Genomic DNA, 14,718 nt, shown 5'->3' with positions numbered 1-14,718 from the left:
AGGGATAATGCTTGACAGATTAACAAAAAATAAAGGAGGAAGAATGGAGATGCATTTTGAGGCAGGTTTAAAAAGGCCACGTGATGCTACAGAGTCTGCCAAGTTAGTACCAGAGGCAGCCGTTGCCGTTAGGTGTCATGCATGTATCCTCCCAACGTGGATCCAGTACAGGAATGAGAAAGACAATACCCAGTTTAGTACCTTCCTTGACCATTTATCCGTAAGTAATGTTATTCATCACAATTAGTAATATTGTCTTGCTCTGTCCCATACTTTCTAGCTTCCTCCTAATAAGACACACATTCTTTTTTAAACAGATGAGGTTCAAGTTGGATCCGAAAGATGATGCAACTAAACAAGCATGCACTCATGTTTTTCAGTATGCTCTGCGACAGTATCGGTACCACCTTATAAAATCTCACTTTGAAGGCAAGGCTAACAATGAAATCACCCAAACATCTCCATTGGAATATATTGCAGATGAGGACTGGACAGCCCTCGTTAAACACTAGTCTGATCCAAAGTATCAGGTAGGCTATATGTATTTGATCAGACCACATATTAAACTTGTATTTATGTATGTGCCTTACAAGTGTATCTTCTTCTAGGCTAACTATTTTAAGAACAAAACCAACCGTTCTAAAGTGAAATTCCAACAGACAACAGGATCTCGTAGCAATATTGCATACTGCGAGGCTCTTGTAAATAGCTGCTACTTCCTTCTTTTTTTGTGCCATATTATCGTATCTAAATTGACTTGTTCCAAATATAGAGGAAAGCCCGCCCGGACCAAAAAGAACCTGAACCGAATGCAGTGCAAATCTTCAAGGATTGCCACACCAGCAAAATGAAGGGCATGAGCACACCAGTTCAAGCCGCTGTTGTAAGTCCTTACTCCTCCTGCCTTGAACTGATTGGTACTGTGATGTGTTCATTTAACTACTTGGTTTGCAGCCAATGTCAGTTACTCGGTTCACTTTTATACATAGTTGTCTTAACGTATCATTTCACCTTACATGGTTTAAAAGAGATGGAGGATATTCTTTTCGTCTTGATCTGTAATCTAGTTGTTATGTTTGCGCACACAATGATAAAATAGCCTGTTTGTTTTATATCTGTTTGCCCATGATATGAATGATGTCATACTATGTTCATCCTACTTTAAACCATGTCTCTTTATCCTTAGATGTCAACAAATGTGAGGAAATAGACAATATAGTAGGCATGCTACATGGACATATGTTCCACAAGTGATTTTATTATGTAATTGGCACTACAATACATGCTAATATATTACAGTAGTTCACCAAAAGAAGTTATGTATAAAAGTTTAACCTACTTTGTTTGTTTTTGTCTCATTAGTAACTTATCTGGTACACTAATCTACAAGTTCAAACTTTCAGGAAGCTATGGAACAAATGATTGAACAGCCACAACCACCTGAAGGTGACGAGTCTACCACAGGCACAATGTCACCTCTTGCTGCAGTGCATCAGTATCTCTCCACTAACAGTGCAAAAAGCACCTTCCTGCGTAATTCTGGGTTGGGTGTCAAGGTAACCTCGTCCAAATTGCCTACTGAACAAAATCTTCCTGCTAGATAGAGTGATATATCTGTGCTCTAGACACAAGTCCAATCCCTAATGGACGTCGTTTCGGAAACAAGAATAGTGGTTGACAAATGTCATCAAGATATGAATGGTTTTGAAACTAGACTATCACACATTCGCTTCATTGTTCAAGAGCAATGGCGGAAAAAAGGTGGAGATTGTGCTGCTGCATCAGATTCTACAGCCTGAGACATTAGCACTCAGGTCAAATGATATGTGCTTCTATACATCTGATGGTTCTTTTATCTGGAAGGACTGTAAACTTTATGCTAACAGGCCTTTTGTTGTATAGTTGGAATTTATTTTGTTGTGATACAACATTTATGATGCTACCACAGGCTGCAGTAATTACGATGCTATTTTTGTATAGTGTAGGTTTATCTTAGTAATGTATTCGGCCGTAAGCTTCATAAGAGCCCAACTGCCAACATTCGTCGGGCCCATTCCAATTGGGCTAAAAACGATTACGGGTCGGAATTGGCATGTAGCCCACTAAAAATATCTGGGCCTAAATCAGCATAAGCTTTCATATTTTTCTGGTAGGCCTGTGCCCATAGTGGGCCTTTAACAGGTCTAAACATAATTTGGGTCCTCAATAAAATAGGTTGTTTATAGGTGTAAATATCTCGAGCCCATAACAAACATGGGCCTTTAATAGACCGAAAGTGAGATTGGGCCCTGATTGTGCCAAATAACCCACTGGTCTTAGCATGCCGAAATGGTGGCCCATTTACGATGTAGATCTTTGACAGGCCGAAATTCGGACGGGCCGTAAATGCGCCGACCTAATACACGGGCCTTTAACAGGACGGAACTTCGGTCGGGCTAGATTATCGTCAGTTTTATATGGGCCGTTAATGGGACCGATATGACGTTGGGCCACATATGGCCCATGGTTTTCGTCCGGCGCTAATAGGATGAAAATGACAACAGGTCGAAAGTGGCCCAAATCTATAGTGAGCCTCTAACAGGCCAAATGTCAGACATGGCCAAATATGACCCAAATCATTCACGGTCGTTTATGGGCTGAAAGTTTTGATGGCCTATAAATGGGCCCAAATGAAGTAGGACCTTTAACATGCCGGAAATACACCGGGTCGTAATTCGGCCCAATTACTTAGCGGACTGTTAACGGGCTAGAAGTGACCATGGGCCACGTTGATGACAAGTTTAGGACAGGCCGTTGACGGGCCGATTTGACAGAGAATGTTGGGCCTTTAGCTGGGCCGGCCCATTATGGTCTACATAATCTTGTGGGCCTTTAGCTGGGCTGGCCCATTGTGATCCGCAAAATCTTGTGGGCCTTTAGCTGGGCCGGCCCATTATGGTCTGCAAAATCGTGGGGGCCTTTAGCTGGGCCAGCGACTTATGGTCTGCAAAATCTTGTGGGACTTTAGCTGGGCCGGCCCATGATGGTCCCCTAAATCTTATGGGCCTTCGGTTGGGTCGGCCCATTTAAACTTTATGGGCCACTTTTGGGCCGGTCCACGTGTCAACATATCATAGGCCCATCTCGACCGTTGGATGGGTGATAGATGCGCCAACACAGAGCTGACGCGTGGAACCGTCAGCCAATGAGAATTTTACACGTGGAAAATGGACATTGGTTGTGGCTGTTAGCGGGTTATCGGATCCAAAAAACGGACCCGATAGGTTAACGACAGTTAAGGGCGTCCCATTACGGTGGATGCCACGTGTCGGTCACCCTTGATGAAAGCACTTCTATGACGCGCGATTTATCGTCATGGAAGTGGACACTTCCGTGATGAGCTTTTTGGTAATGTCATGGAACACTTCTATGACAGCACAGGTATGACTATCTTGATTCTGTCATAAAATCGTCATGGATGTACATGCATGATAGAAAACATGACCTACTATGACAAACACGTATCATCACAGAACTGTACTTTTTTGTAGTGTTGGTCGGCGTCTGCGGTTACTTCAAAATAACACGCTTAACGAGATCTTGGTACTTGATATGAGTCTGGCCACTGGCCTATACGCACTAACCAACTACGCGGGAACAATTATGGGCACTCGACGTCATGGTATCAGCCGAAGCCTTCTTGACGTCAGTGACTGACCGACGCACATCGGGTTGGACTGGAACGCCTGCTCTTGTATAAGGGAGGCTAGGTCTGCTCACTGGCCGCGTACGCAACGTGCAGGTGTGCAATGGGTGATGGTCCCAGACACCTATGCACATAGGATTTAGACCGGCGTGCTAACCTCTCTCTTCTGCCTAGAGAGGGTTGCGACGTGTTGATCTTTTGAGGCCGGGCATGACCCAGGAAAATGTGTCTGGCCAGAGGGATCGATCATGTTGGGTTATGTGGTGCACCCCTGCAGGGAAGTTTATCTACTCGAATAGCCGTGTCCCTCGGTAAAAGGACGACATGGAGTTGTACCTTGACCTTATGACAACTAGAACCGGATACTTAATAAAACACACCCAGACAAGTTCCAGAGATAACCCGGTGATCGCTTTTCCATAGGGCGACGAGGGGAGGATCGTCGGGTAGGATTATGCTATGTGATGCTACTTGGAGGACTTCAATCTACTCTCTTCTACATGCTGCAAGACAGAGGCTGCCAGAAGTGTAGTCTTCGATAGGACTAGCTATCCCCCTCCTATTCTGGCATTCTCCAGTTTAGTCCACCGATATTGCCTCTTACACATATACCCATGCATATGTAGTGTAGATCCTTGCTTGCGAGTACTTTGGATGAGTACTCATGGTTGCTTTGCTCCCTCTTTTCCCCCATTTTCCTCTTCTTCCCGAATGCCGCAACCAGATGTTAGAGACAAAGAGCCAAACGCCACCGTTGACGACGACTCCTACACTAGAGGTGCCTACTACTACGTGCAGGCCGCTGACGACGACCAGGAGTAGTTTAGGAGGATCCCAGGCAGGAGGCATGCGCCTCTTTCGATCTGTATCCCAGTTTGTGCTAGCCATCTTATGGCAACTTGTTTAACTTAAGTCTGTACTCAGATATTATTGCTACCGCTGACTTGTTTATGTTCGAGCACTTGTATTTGAGCCCTCGAGGTCCTTGGCTTGTAATATGATGCTTGTATGACTTATTTTATTTTTAGAGTTGTGTTGTGATATCTTCCCGTGAGTCCCTGATCTTGATCGTACACGTTTGCGTGTATGATTAGTGTACGATTGAATCGGGGGAGTCACACCTTAGTCCAGGACTCCCTCAGTAGCCCCTGAACCAGGCTTCAATGACGACGTATTCGCCACGCAGATTCTCTTCAGCATTGCAAGGCGGGTTCCTTCTCCGAATACTCAAAGGCAGTCCTTCATAGATGATAGCTATATCCGGCTCTGTTTAATAATTACAACTTCAAGCTGTAAGGGCAACATATACTCGAAAATAAAGTCACGTCCATAGGAGATTTTCCCAGTGAGGCGTTATGTTCTGGCCTTGTTAGTATTCTGAATCATTTTACATCCCTTGCTTCATGTTTTGAGGCACGATCATAGGCATGTCTTGTCAAAGCAGGGATCGTGTCCCCTTATCATGGGATTCTTATCAACAGGGGTTTGGGTAATCCAACTGTGTTGTTCACACATCCCCTTGGGAACAGGCGAGTTTTAAGGCTCCAGAGGGGACGCTTGATATCCACTCTGCCTTTATAAGAAGACAAATATCCATCTTTTTACCCCACGCCTTCTTCCTCCTCAGCCTATCTACCATTCGAGCTCCAGTGCCCAGGTCTCAATCCTTTCCATCGCCACCAAACACTCCTCGCCATGTTCGAATTTCGAGCACAGGTCAAGTGGATGGCTTCCTTTGTTACAGAGGAGAACATCAAGGAGCTCCGGGAAGCTGGGTACCTGACCACGAACATAGTCCACCGGCTCCCTGCCAAAAAGCGGGCCATTCCCACTCCAGAGCCTAATGAAAGGGTGGTGTTCATCCCCCATTTCCTTCACGAACTAGGGTTTCACCTTCATCCTTTCGTCCATGGCCTCATGTTTTACTATGGGTTAGACTTTCATGATCTAGCCCCAAATTCCTTCCTCAACCTTCCGGCGTTTGTTGTCGCGTGCGAGGCATTCCTCCGCGTCCCTCCCCACTTCGTCCTATGGCTCAAGGTATTCAATGTGAAGCCGAAGGTGGTCGAAGGCCAACACGTGGAGTGCGGAGGCGCCATGGTGAGCAAACTTCCCAACATCACCTGACCAAAGGGAACCTTTGTGGAATCCGTCAATGGATGGCAGCAGGGGGGTTCTATATCACGGAACCCCGCGATACCACATGGGCCGCCACTCCTGAGTTCACGTCCGTCCCCCTGATGCGGCTTAAATCCTTGCTCAGTAAGGGTCTAGATTGGGAGTTGCCTGACGAGGTGACTGAGGGAGTCCTGGAATAAGGGGTCCTCGGACAGCCGGACTATATACTTTTACCGGACTGTTAGGCTATGAAGATACAAGACAAATACTTCTTCCCGTGTCTGGATGGGACTCTCCTTGGCTTGGAGGGCAAGCTTGGCGATTCGGATATGTAGATTCCTTTCTTTGTAACCGACTTTGTACAACCCTAGTTCCCCGGGTGTCTATATAAACCGGAGGGTTTAGACTTCTAGGGTTTGAGTCACAACAATCATAACCTCATAGGCTAGACTTCTAGGGTTTAGCAATTATGATCTCGTGGTAGATCAATTCATATTCATCAAGATCAATCAAGCAGGAAATAGGGTATTACCTCCATAGAGAGGGCCCGAACCTGGGTAAACATCATGTCCCCCGCCTCCTATTACCATTAGCCTTAGACGCATAGTTCGGGACCCCCTACCCGAGATCCGCCGGTTTTGACACCGACATTGGTGCTTTCATTGAGAGTTCCTCTGTGTCGTCGAAGATAGGTTTGGTGGATCCATCAATCATATACAACAATGCAGTCCAGGGGGGACCTTCCTCCCTGTACAGATCTTCGTATTGGGCGGCTTCGCACTGCGGGCCAACTCGCTTGGCCATGTAGAGCAGATCGATAGCTACGCCCCTGGCCATCAGGTCAGATTTGGAAGCCTAAATTTTGTGGCTGATATCCGTGGAGACTTGATCTTCAAGGGGTTTGAGCCCACGACGGTTGTCCTCAGCCACCATGATGAACATGACCTAGATCTGTCATTTGGCCGCACACAGGAGCAAGCGCCTGTGACCGCCCTGGCCGTAGAGCCGGAGCAGACGGCGTCGTCCGAGACGGGAAGCTCAGCACCGCCGCGGAGGCTACAGACTCAGCGATGCTCGAGCAGCACACAGACCCAACCTCCAGCTGGGCTTGTGTTTCCGGAACCTCGGACTTGTCTCCGGCCATGGACTCCGTACTGCATGCATCCGCATCCATCGAACCTGATTGGGCGCCGGTATTAGAGTTCAGCTCCGCGGACATTTTCCAGCACTCGCCTTTTGGCGACATGTTAAGCTCAATAAGATCCCTCTCCTTGTCAGGGGGCTCTCGTCCGAACTATGTCCGGATCGAATGGGAAGCGGATGGCAAAGAACTTTGTTTCCCACCCACCACCCACTTTGTAGCCACTGTCGATGACTTAACCAACATGCTCGATTACGACTCCGAAGACATCGACGGTATGGACGACGATGCCGGAGAGGAGCAAGAACCACTGCCTACAGGGCGTTGGACAGCCACCTCCTCGTATGACATATACATGGTGGATACACCCAAAGAAAATAACAACGACGATGAAAATCCAGTCGAGGATAAACCTCCTGAGATACAACCGAAGCACCGATGTCAGCGGTGCTGCTCTAAGCCATGCCATAGTAAAAACAACAATAGCGTCACAGAAGAGGATAACACTCCGGACGGTGCCGAAAACAATGAAGACCCCGTTGAGCCGACATCCGAACAGGAGGAACAGGAGGAGGGGCGAGCTAGCCCTGGCGAACAGGCCGCGAATGATGACTCAGAGGATAGCAACTACCTTCCGTTCTTCGAGGACAAGGTTAGCCTTGGTGACGAAGATTTCATCATGCCTGAAGAGCCTGCCGAGCAGGAACGCTTTAAGCGTGAGCTAATTGCCACTTCAAGAAGCCTTAAAAAGAAGCAGCAGCAGCTTCAAGCTGATCAAGACCTGCTCAATGAAAGATGGACTGATGTCCTAGCAGCCGAGGAATATGGCCTCGAGCGCCCAAACAAAAGCTACCCGAAGCGCAAACTATTACCGCAGTTCAACGACGAGGTACTGGAGCCCGTCCTACCAAGGTACAACATGGCTGACCGACCGCCACATGGCCGGGATAAAGCGGCACTTCAAGCCGAACACCAGCCCGCGCTACCTCGCTGAACAAACAGAAATACAACAGCTCGGGGATATACACATGACCTGCGACGCGATTTGGAAAAGAAAGTAGGTCAGACAAAATCAATCTATGGATCACGGGGGCGTGCCTCTATGTATGACGATGGCTATCTGGCTGAACGCGACAAACATAACCATGTCCGGGCTGAAAATCGCAGACGAGCCCCATCTGAGCTACGTCATGACTTGGCCCGATACAGAGGCGCCGCACACCCCCTTTGCTTCATTGACGAAGTAATGGGACATGATTTCTCAGAAGGGTTTAAACCCGTAAACATCAAATCATATGATGGCACAACAGACCCCGCGGTATGGATTGAGGATTTTCTTCTCCATATTCATATGGCCCGCAGCGATGATCTTCACGCTATCAAATACCTCAAGCTCAAACATAAGGGACCAGCTAGATACTGGTTAATAAGTCTGCCCGAAAACTCCATTGGCAGCTGGGAGGAATTGGAGGGCGCCTTCCTCGACAACTTCCAAGGCACATATGTCCGACCTCCGGATGCCGATGACCTAAGTCATATAATCCAACAGCCTGAAGAGTCAGCCAGGAAATTCTGGACTCAGTTCCTAACTAAAAAGAACTAGATCGTCTCCGGTCTAGATGTCGAAGCCCTAGCAGCCTTCAAGCACAGCATCCGCAATGAATGGCTGGCCAGACACCTCTGCCAGGAAAAACCAAAGTCCATGTCAGCCATCATGGCACTCATGCCGCGCTTCTGTGTGGGCGAAGACAGCTGGCTAGCCCGTAGCAACAACAATACAAGCGAACCTGGCACTTCTGAAGCCAAAAACAGCAACGGCAAGCCCCGACGCAATAGACATAAGCGTCGAAACAATGGTGATAGCACTGAAGACACGACGGTTCACGTCGGAATCAGTGGCTCTAAGTCCAGTCGGCGGAAGAAGCCCTTCAAGAGAAATAATTCGGGCCCATCCAGTCTGGACCTCATACTCGATCGACCATGCCAAATCCATTGTACTCCTGATAAACCAGCCAATCATACCAACAGAGAATGTTGGGTTTTCAAATAGGCCAGCAAGTCAAATGCCAAGAATAATTAGAAAGGGTCGCAAAGCAATGACGATGACGAGGAACCCCGACCACCAAACACAGGGGGACTAAAGAAATCCCCCCAGTCAAAACGGTGAATATGATATATACCACCCATATCCGCAAGAAGGAGCGCAAGCGTGCACTCAGGGACGTCTACGTGATGGAGCCAGTCGCCCCAAAGTTCAACCCATGGTCCTCTTGCCCAATCACCTTCGATCGCAGGGATCACCCGACCAGTATCCGTCATGGCGGTTCAGCCACACTAGTCCTTGACCCAATTATTGATGGATTTCATCTCACATGAGTCCTCATGGATGGTGGCAGCAGCCTAAACCTGCTCTATCAGGATACAGTGTGCAAAATGGGTATTGATCCCTCAAGGATCAAGCAAACTAAAACCACCTTTAAATGTGTCATACTAGGTGTAGAGGCCTGCTGTACGGGCTCAATCACACTGGAAGTGGTCTTCGGATCCCCGGATAACTTCGGAAGTGAAGAGTTAATCTTCGATATCGCCCCTTTCCACAGTGGTTATCATGAACTGCTCAGACGAACCGCATTCGCTAAATTCAATGCGGTGCCGCACTACGCCTACCTCAAGATCAAGATCTCCGAACCATGTGGTGTAATAACAATCAACGGAAATACGGAGTGCTCCCTCCGTATGGAGGAGCACACCGCGGCCCTTGCAGCAGAAGTACAGAATAGCCTTTTCAGGCAGAACCTCAATTTGGCAGTGACGCCCCTGGACACCGTCAAGCGAGTCCAAACTAATCTATGGCAGGACGGTCCAGCTCATCCAGAGCTTGACTAGCAATCCGGCCTCTGTCCCAGTGCCGATCAAGCGGTGACATTTGTGCCGCGCGTACATAACTATGCACTTAAAATACCATGGGCACGGAGAGAGGCATAGCTAGACCGCGGTCCACAATGCGGCTCAACCGCCCCTAGATCCGTATACCTTTACTTTTTCTCTTTATTTCAGCTTTTTCTCTTCTTGAGGATTTTCTGACAACCTGATCATCGGACCCATCATGGGACGGATACACCAAGGAGGCAAGGGGCTTTGACATACAAGGGAATACCTAGGTGGTCTCTGCTAACTACCGTTATACCTATTTTATATACCCGCATGCAGCTCGCTCTTGGTCACGACATGTTAAATAGCCTTACTTGCTTATTGCATTACTTGTACAAGTACGCCTCGATGTATTAATCAAATTACAATGGAAATAATTTATAGCGTCAGCTTATTACTTGATTTTTTCCTCGTCTTTGTATTCATTATCAATTGCATCCGTACAATCTGGTACACATTACTTCACCAGGGGCTTCATTACACCCAGCAATATAACAATCAAGTTCGAACACTTTTACAGTATAGTTCGGCACCCCGAACTTATATCATTATATGCATCGGCTCCGAATCATGTCTTTGGTCAATAGTTGGGTTGCCTAGCTCCTTTGCTTACTACCTTACATTCTGCTATATCAGCTAGGGTAGTAAAGGGAGAACTACTGCGATTGTGTCCCGGTTCTTCCAGACGAGCACCTCAATAGAGAAAGCCAAAAACTGACTGTCATGATGCGACGAGAGCTGGTCAGCTGTTCGAGAGGTTTTCAAATCCTTAGAGATTTTTTCTGCTTTATGCGAGGAATCGGTTTTCATCCGATTAGGCGTGTATAGTGCCCCAACTTCGGTCTTTTGAATACCAGGGGCTTCGCCAAAATTTTCATTGTCAAACTCCTATGGCTAAGTGAGGGTGATAAAGTTGTATAGTCCGATTGCCTTGTTCGTTGCGTTAAACACCTCCTTTAAAGACCAACATTTGGAGTAAAGAGTGTTTATATTTATCCCGAACACCGCTGTACTATCTACGTGGGGGTAGAAGCCGATGACTGGCAACTCTCAGATTTTCATAAACGGTCGCACAGGAGGTAAAATTTTGAAAAGTAACAAGCATTATATTACATAACCAACTTGTTTCATATCATAGGACAGGATAACATGAATGTTTTCATGGGAATACAACATCATTCACACATTGCTCCGCCGCAAGGCGGGATCCCTCCAGGACATTGTCGAAATATAGCTCAGGTCGGCGGTGCTCCTTGCCCTTAGGAGGCCCCTCGGTCATCAGCTTCACGGCATCCATCTTCGCCCAGTGCATCTTAGCGCGGGCAAAGGCCATCTGTGCACCTTCAATGCAGAATGATCGCCTGATGACTTCGAGCCGTGGGCAGGCACTGACAAGCTGCTTCACGAGTCCGAAGTAGCTGCTGGGCATGGGCTCGGCAGGCCATAGCCGGACTATTAAGTCCTTCATGGCTAATTCGGACGCCTTGTGTTGCTCAACCAGCTGTTTCAGCTGGTCGCTAAAGGGCACCAAAAGTTCTGGTCCAAGGTACTGAGACCAGAACAACTTCTCTGTAGAGCTCCCTTCTTCGGCTCGGTAAAATTGTGCATCATCTGATATGCTGCATGGCAGATCCGTAAACACACCTAGAGAGCTCCAAATCCGGGTAAGTAACAAGAATGTTTCCTTCACATATCTGCTTTGCATAATGAAAGCCTTACCCGCGGTAATTTTCTTGGCCGCCTGGATCTCCTGGAGGGCGCCCTGTGCTTCGGCTTGGGCGTCTAGTGCGCTCTGGTGGGTCTTAGCAAGTTCAGACTCTTGAGTCTTAAAATCGCGCTCCAAGGCCTCGTACTTCTGGACGACGTCCTGGAGCTCTTGCTGGACCTCACTGACCCGGGCCTCCTGCTTTTCGCGCACGGCGCGTTCCTTGTCCGCTTTGTCCTTAGCCTCCGCCAATGCCTTCTTGAGGGCCGCTACTTCGGTCGTGGCCCCTAATAAAGTTCATGACAATTTAGTCAGTACGAACCATTCATCCCGCCTAAATATACACACAGGTAACTGCATACCTTTGTTTTCTTCTAGCTACTTTTTCATGAGGCCGAGCTCTTCCTCGACCCGCTCCAGATTCTGCTTCAGTCCGTAAACCTCCGCAGTACGAGCGACAGCAGCCAGCAGCGACACCTGCTTACTCACATAGACATCTTATGTTAGACTCCTACAAAAATTATTTTTATCCTCTTTTCGGTTTTCTTTTCGAACACCGAACAGAGCATCAGGGGCTATGATCTACAGTATGATACTCTTTTACAATTATATTACTTACCTCAAAGCCTGTTAGAAGGCTAGCGCAGGCATCGGTCAATCCGCCTTTTGCGGACTGTGCCTTCCCAATCACTGTACCCATCAGGGTACAGTGTTCGTCAGCAATGGAAGCGCTTGTCAGCGCTTCTAGCAACTGGTCTGGCACCCCTGGTTGGACAGTGGTCACCGGCGGAATAGGCACGCCCCTTCCTTCCAAAGGGGGCTGCTCTCCTGATTCCAGAACCGTAGGGGTCTCCGGAATTATGTCCGGATGAGGGCCAAATTGAGTACGGCCCCCATCATCAGTATCCATGGGGATCTGCTCCCCCATGTGCCCGGCGGCCGAAGATTCACCCGCCGGCGCCTCCTGGACGGCCGCCGGATTCTCTCTCGGGACGGGGATTGAGGGAGTCCTGGATTAGGGGGTGTCCGGATGGCCGGACTAAGACCTTTGGCCGAACTCCTGGACTATGAAGATACAAGATTGAAGACTCCATCCCGTGTATGGATGGGACTTTCCTTGGCGTGGAAGGAAAGCTTGGCGATACGATATGAAGATCTCCTCCCATTGTAACTGACTCTGTGTAATCCTAGCCCTCTCCGGTGTCCATATAAACCAGAGAGTTTTAGTCCATAGGACGAACAACAATCATACCATAGGCTAGCTTCTAGGGTTTAGCCACTCCGATCTCGTGGTAGATCTACTCTTGTACTACCCATATCATCAATATTAATCAAGCAGGAGTAGGGTTTTACCTCCATCGAGAGGGCTCGTACCTGGGTAAAAACATCGTGTCCCTTGTCTCCTGTTACCATCCGCCTAGACGCACAGTTCGGGACCCCCTACCCGAGATCCGACGGTTTTGACACCGACATTGGTGCTTTCATTGAGAGTTCCTCTGTGTCGTCGCCTTTAGGCCCGATGGCTTCTTTGCTCGTCAATCGCGATGCGGTCCGAGATGAGACTTTTCTTCCCAGACAGATCTTCGTATTCGGCGGCTTCGCACTGCGGGCCAACTCGTTCAGCCATCTGGAGCAGATTGAAAGCTACGCCCCTGGCCATGAGGTCAGGTTTGGAAGCTTAAACTACACGGCCGACATCCGCGGGGACTTGCTTTTCGACGGATTCGATCCACGACCAGGCGCGCCGCACTGTCACGATGGGCATGATTTAGCTCTGCCATCGGACAGCACCCAGAGCGTCGCTCAGGTGTCCGCTCTGACCATTAGCTCGGAGCCCACTACGCCAGTCGGGGACGGACGGTTGGACGCCGCCCCGGAAGCTGCAACCTCTACGGTGATAGAGCCGGATACCAGCCTAGTCCTTCGCAAGGCCCGTAACTCCAAGGTGCCGGACTCCGATCCAGACTCCGTAAATCCCGCACCTCTTCCGATTAAGCCCGATTGGGCTCCGGTCATGGAGTTCACCACCGCGGACATCTTTCAGCACTCGCCTTTTGGCGATATCCTGAATTCATTAAAGTCTCTCTCTTTGTCAGGAGAGCCCTGGCCGAACTACGGCCAACACGGTTGGGATGCGGACGACGAAGAAATTCGAAGCCCACCCACCACCCACTTCGTAGCCACTGTCGACGAGTTAACCGACATGCTCGACTTTGACTCCGAAGACATCGACGGCATGGACGCCGATGAAGGAGACGATCAAGAACCAGCACCTATAGGGAATTGGAAAGCCACCTCGTCATATGGCATATACATGGTGGACACCCCTAAAGCGAGGGATGGCAAGGAGAAAACGGAGGAGGATCCCTCCAAGAAGCAACCCAAGCGCTGACGTCAACGGCGCCGCTCTAAGTCCTGCCAAAGCAAAAACGGCGATTCCGGCACCGGAGATAACAACACGCCGGACAGTGCCAAAGACAAACCCCTCCAGCAGGATTCAGTGCAGGAGGACGAAGGATCCAGCCCTTATGAGAGGGCGGCCGACAAAGAGGATGAGGATGCCTCCCTCCGAAGACGAGGCAAGCCTCGACGACGACGAATTCGTCGTGCCAGAGGATCCCGTCGAACAAGAGCGTTTCAAACGCAGGCTCGTAGCCACGGCAAGCAGCCTCAAGAAGAAACAGCAGCAGCTTAGAGCTGACCAAGACTTGCTAGCCGACAGATGGACCAAAGTCCTGGCGGCCGAAGAGTATAAACTAGAACGCCCATCCAAGAGCTACCCAAAGCGCAAGCTGCTACCCCAACTTGAGGAGGAAGCAACTAAAGCTACATCACCAGCGTATGATGCGCCCGATCGGCCACCCCGTGGCCGCGATAGAGAGGCCTTCAGGCCCTCGACCCAAGCCGCACCCCGGCAGCGCTCAAAACATACCAAAGTACGGGGAGACGCAATAGACCTGTGAGACATCTTGGAGAATAAGGCAAGGCAAAAAAGTCGATCTACGGATCGCATGGGCGCCCCGCTTCACGTGACGCTGGCTATCACGCCGGACATAATAAGTATGGCTCGGCCGAATACAATAGACCAAGCTCGTCCGAGCTGCGTCGTGATATAGCCCAGTACAGGGGCGCCGCACA

The sequence above is a fragment of the Triticum dicoccoides genome, chromosome 4B (assembly GCF_002162155.2).
Source record: "Triticum dicoccoides isolate Atlit2015 ecotype Zavitan chromosome 4B, WEW_v2.0, whole genome shotgun sequence".
Classification (NCBI taxonomy): Eukaryota; Viridiplantae; Streptophyta; class Magnoliopsida; order Poales; family Poaceae; genus Triticum; species Triticum dicoccoides.
The sequence above is the reverse complement of the archived record's forward strand: the minus strand, read 5'-3'. Positions refer to the sequence as shown.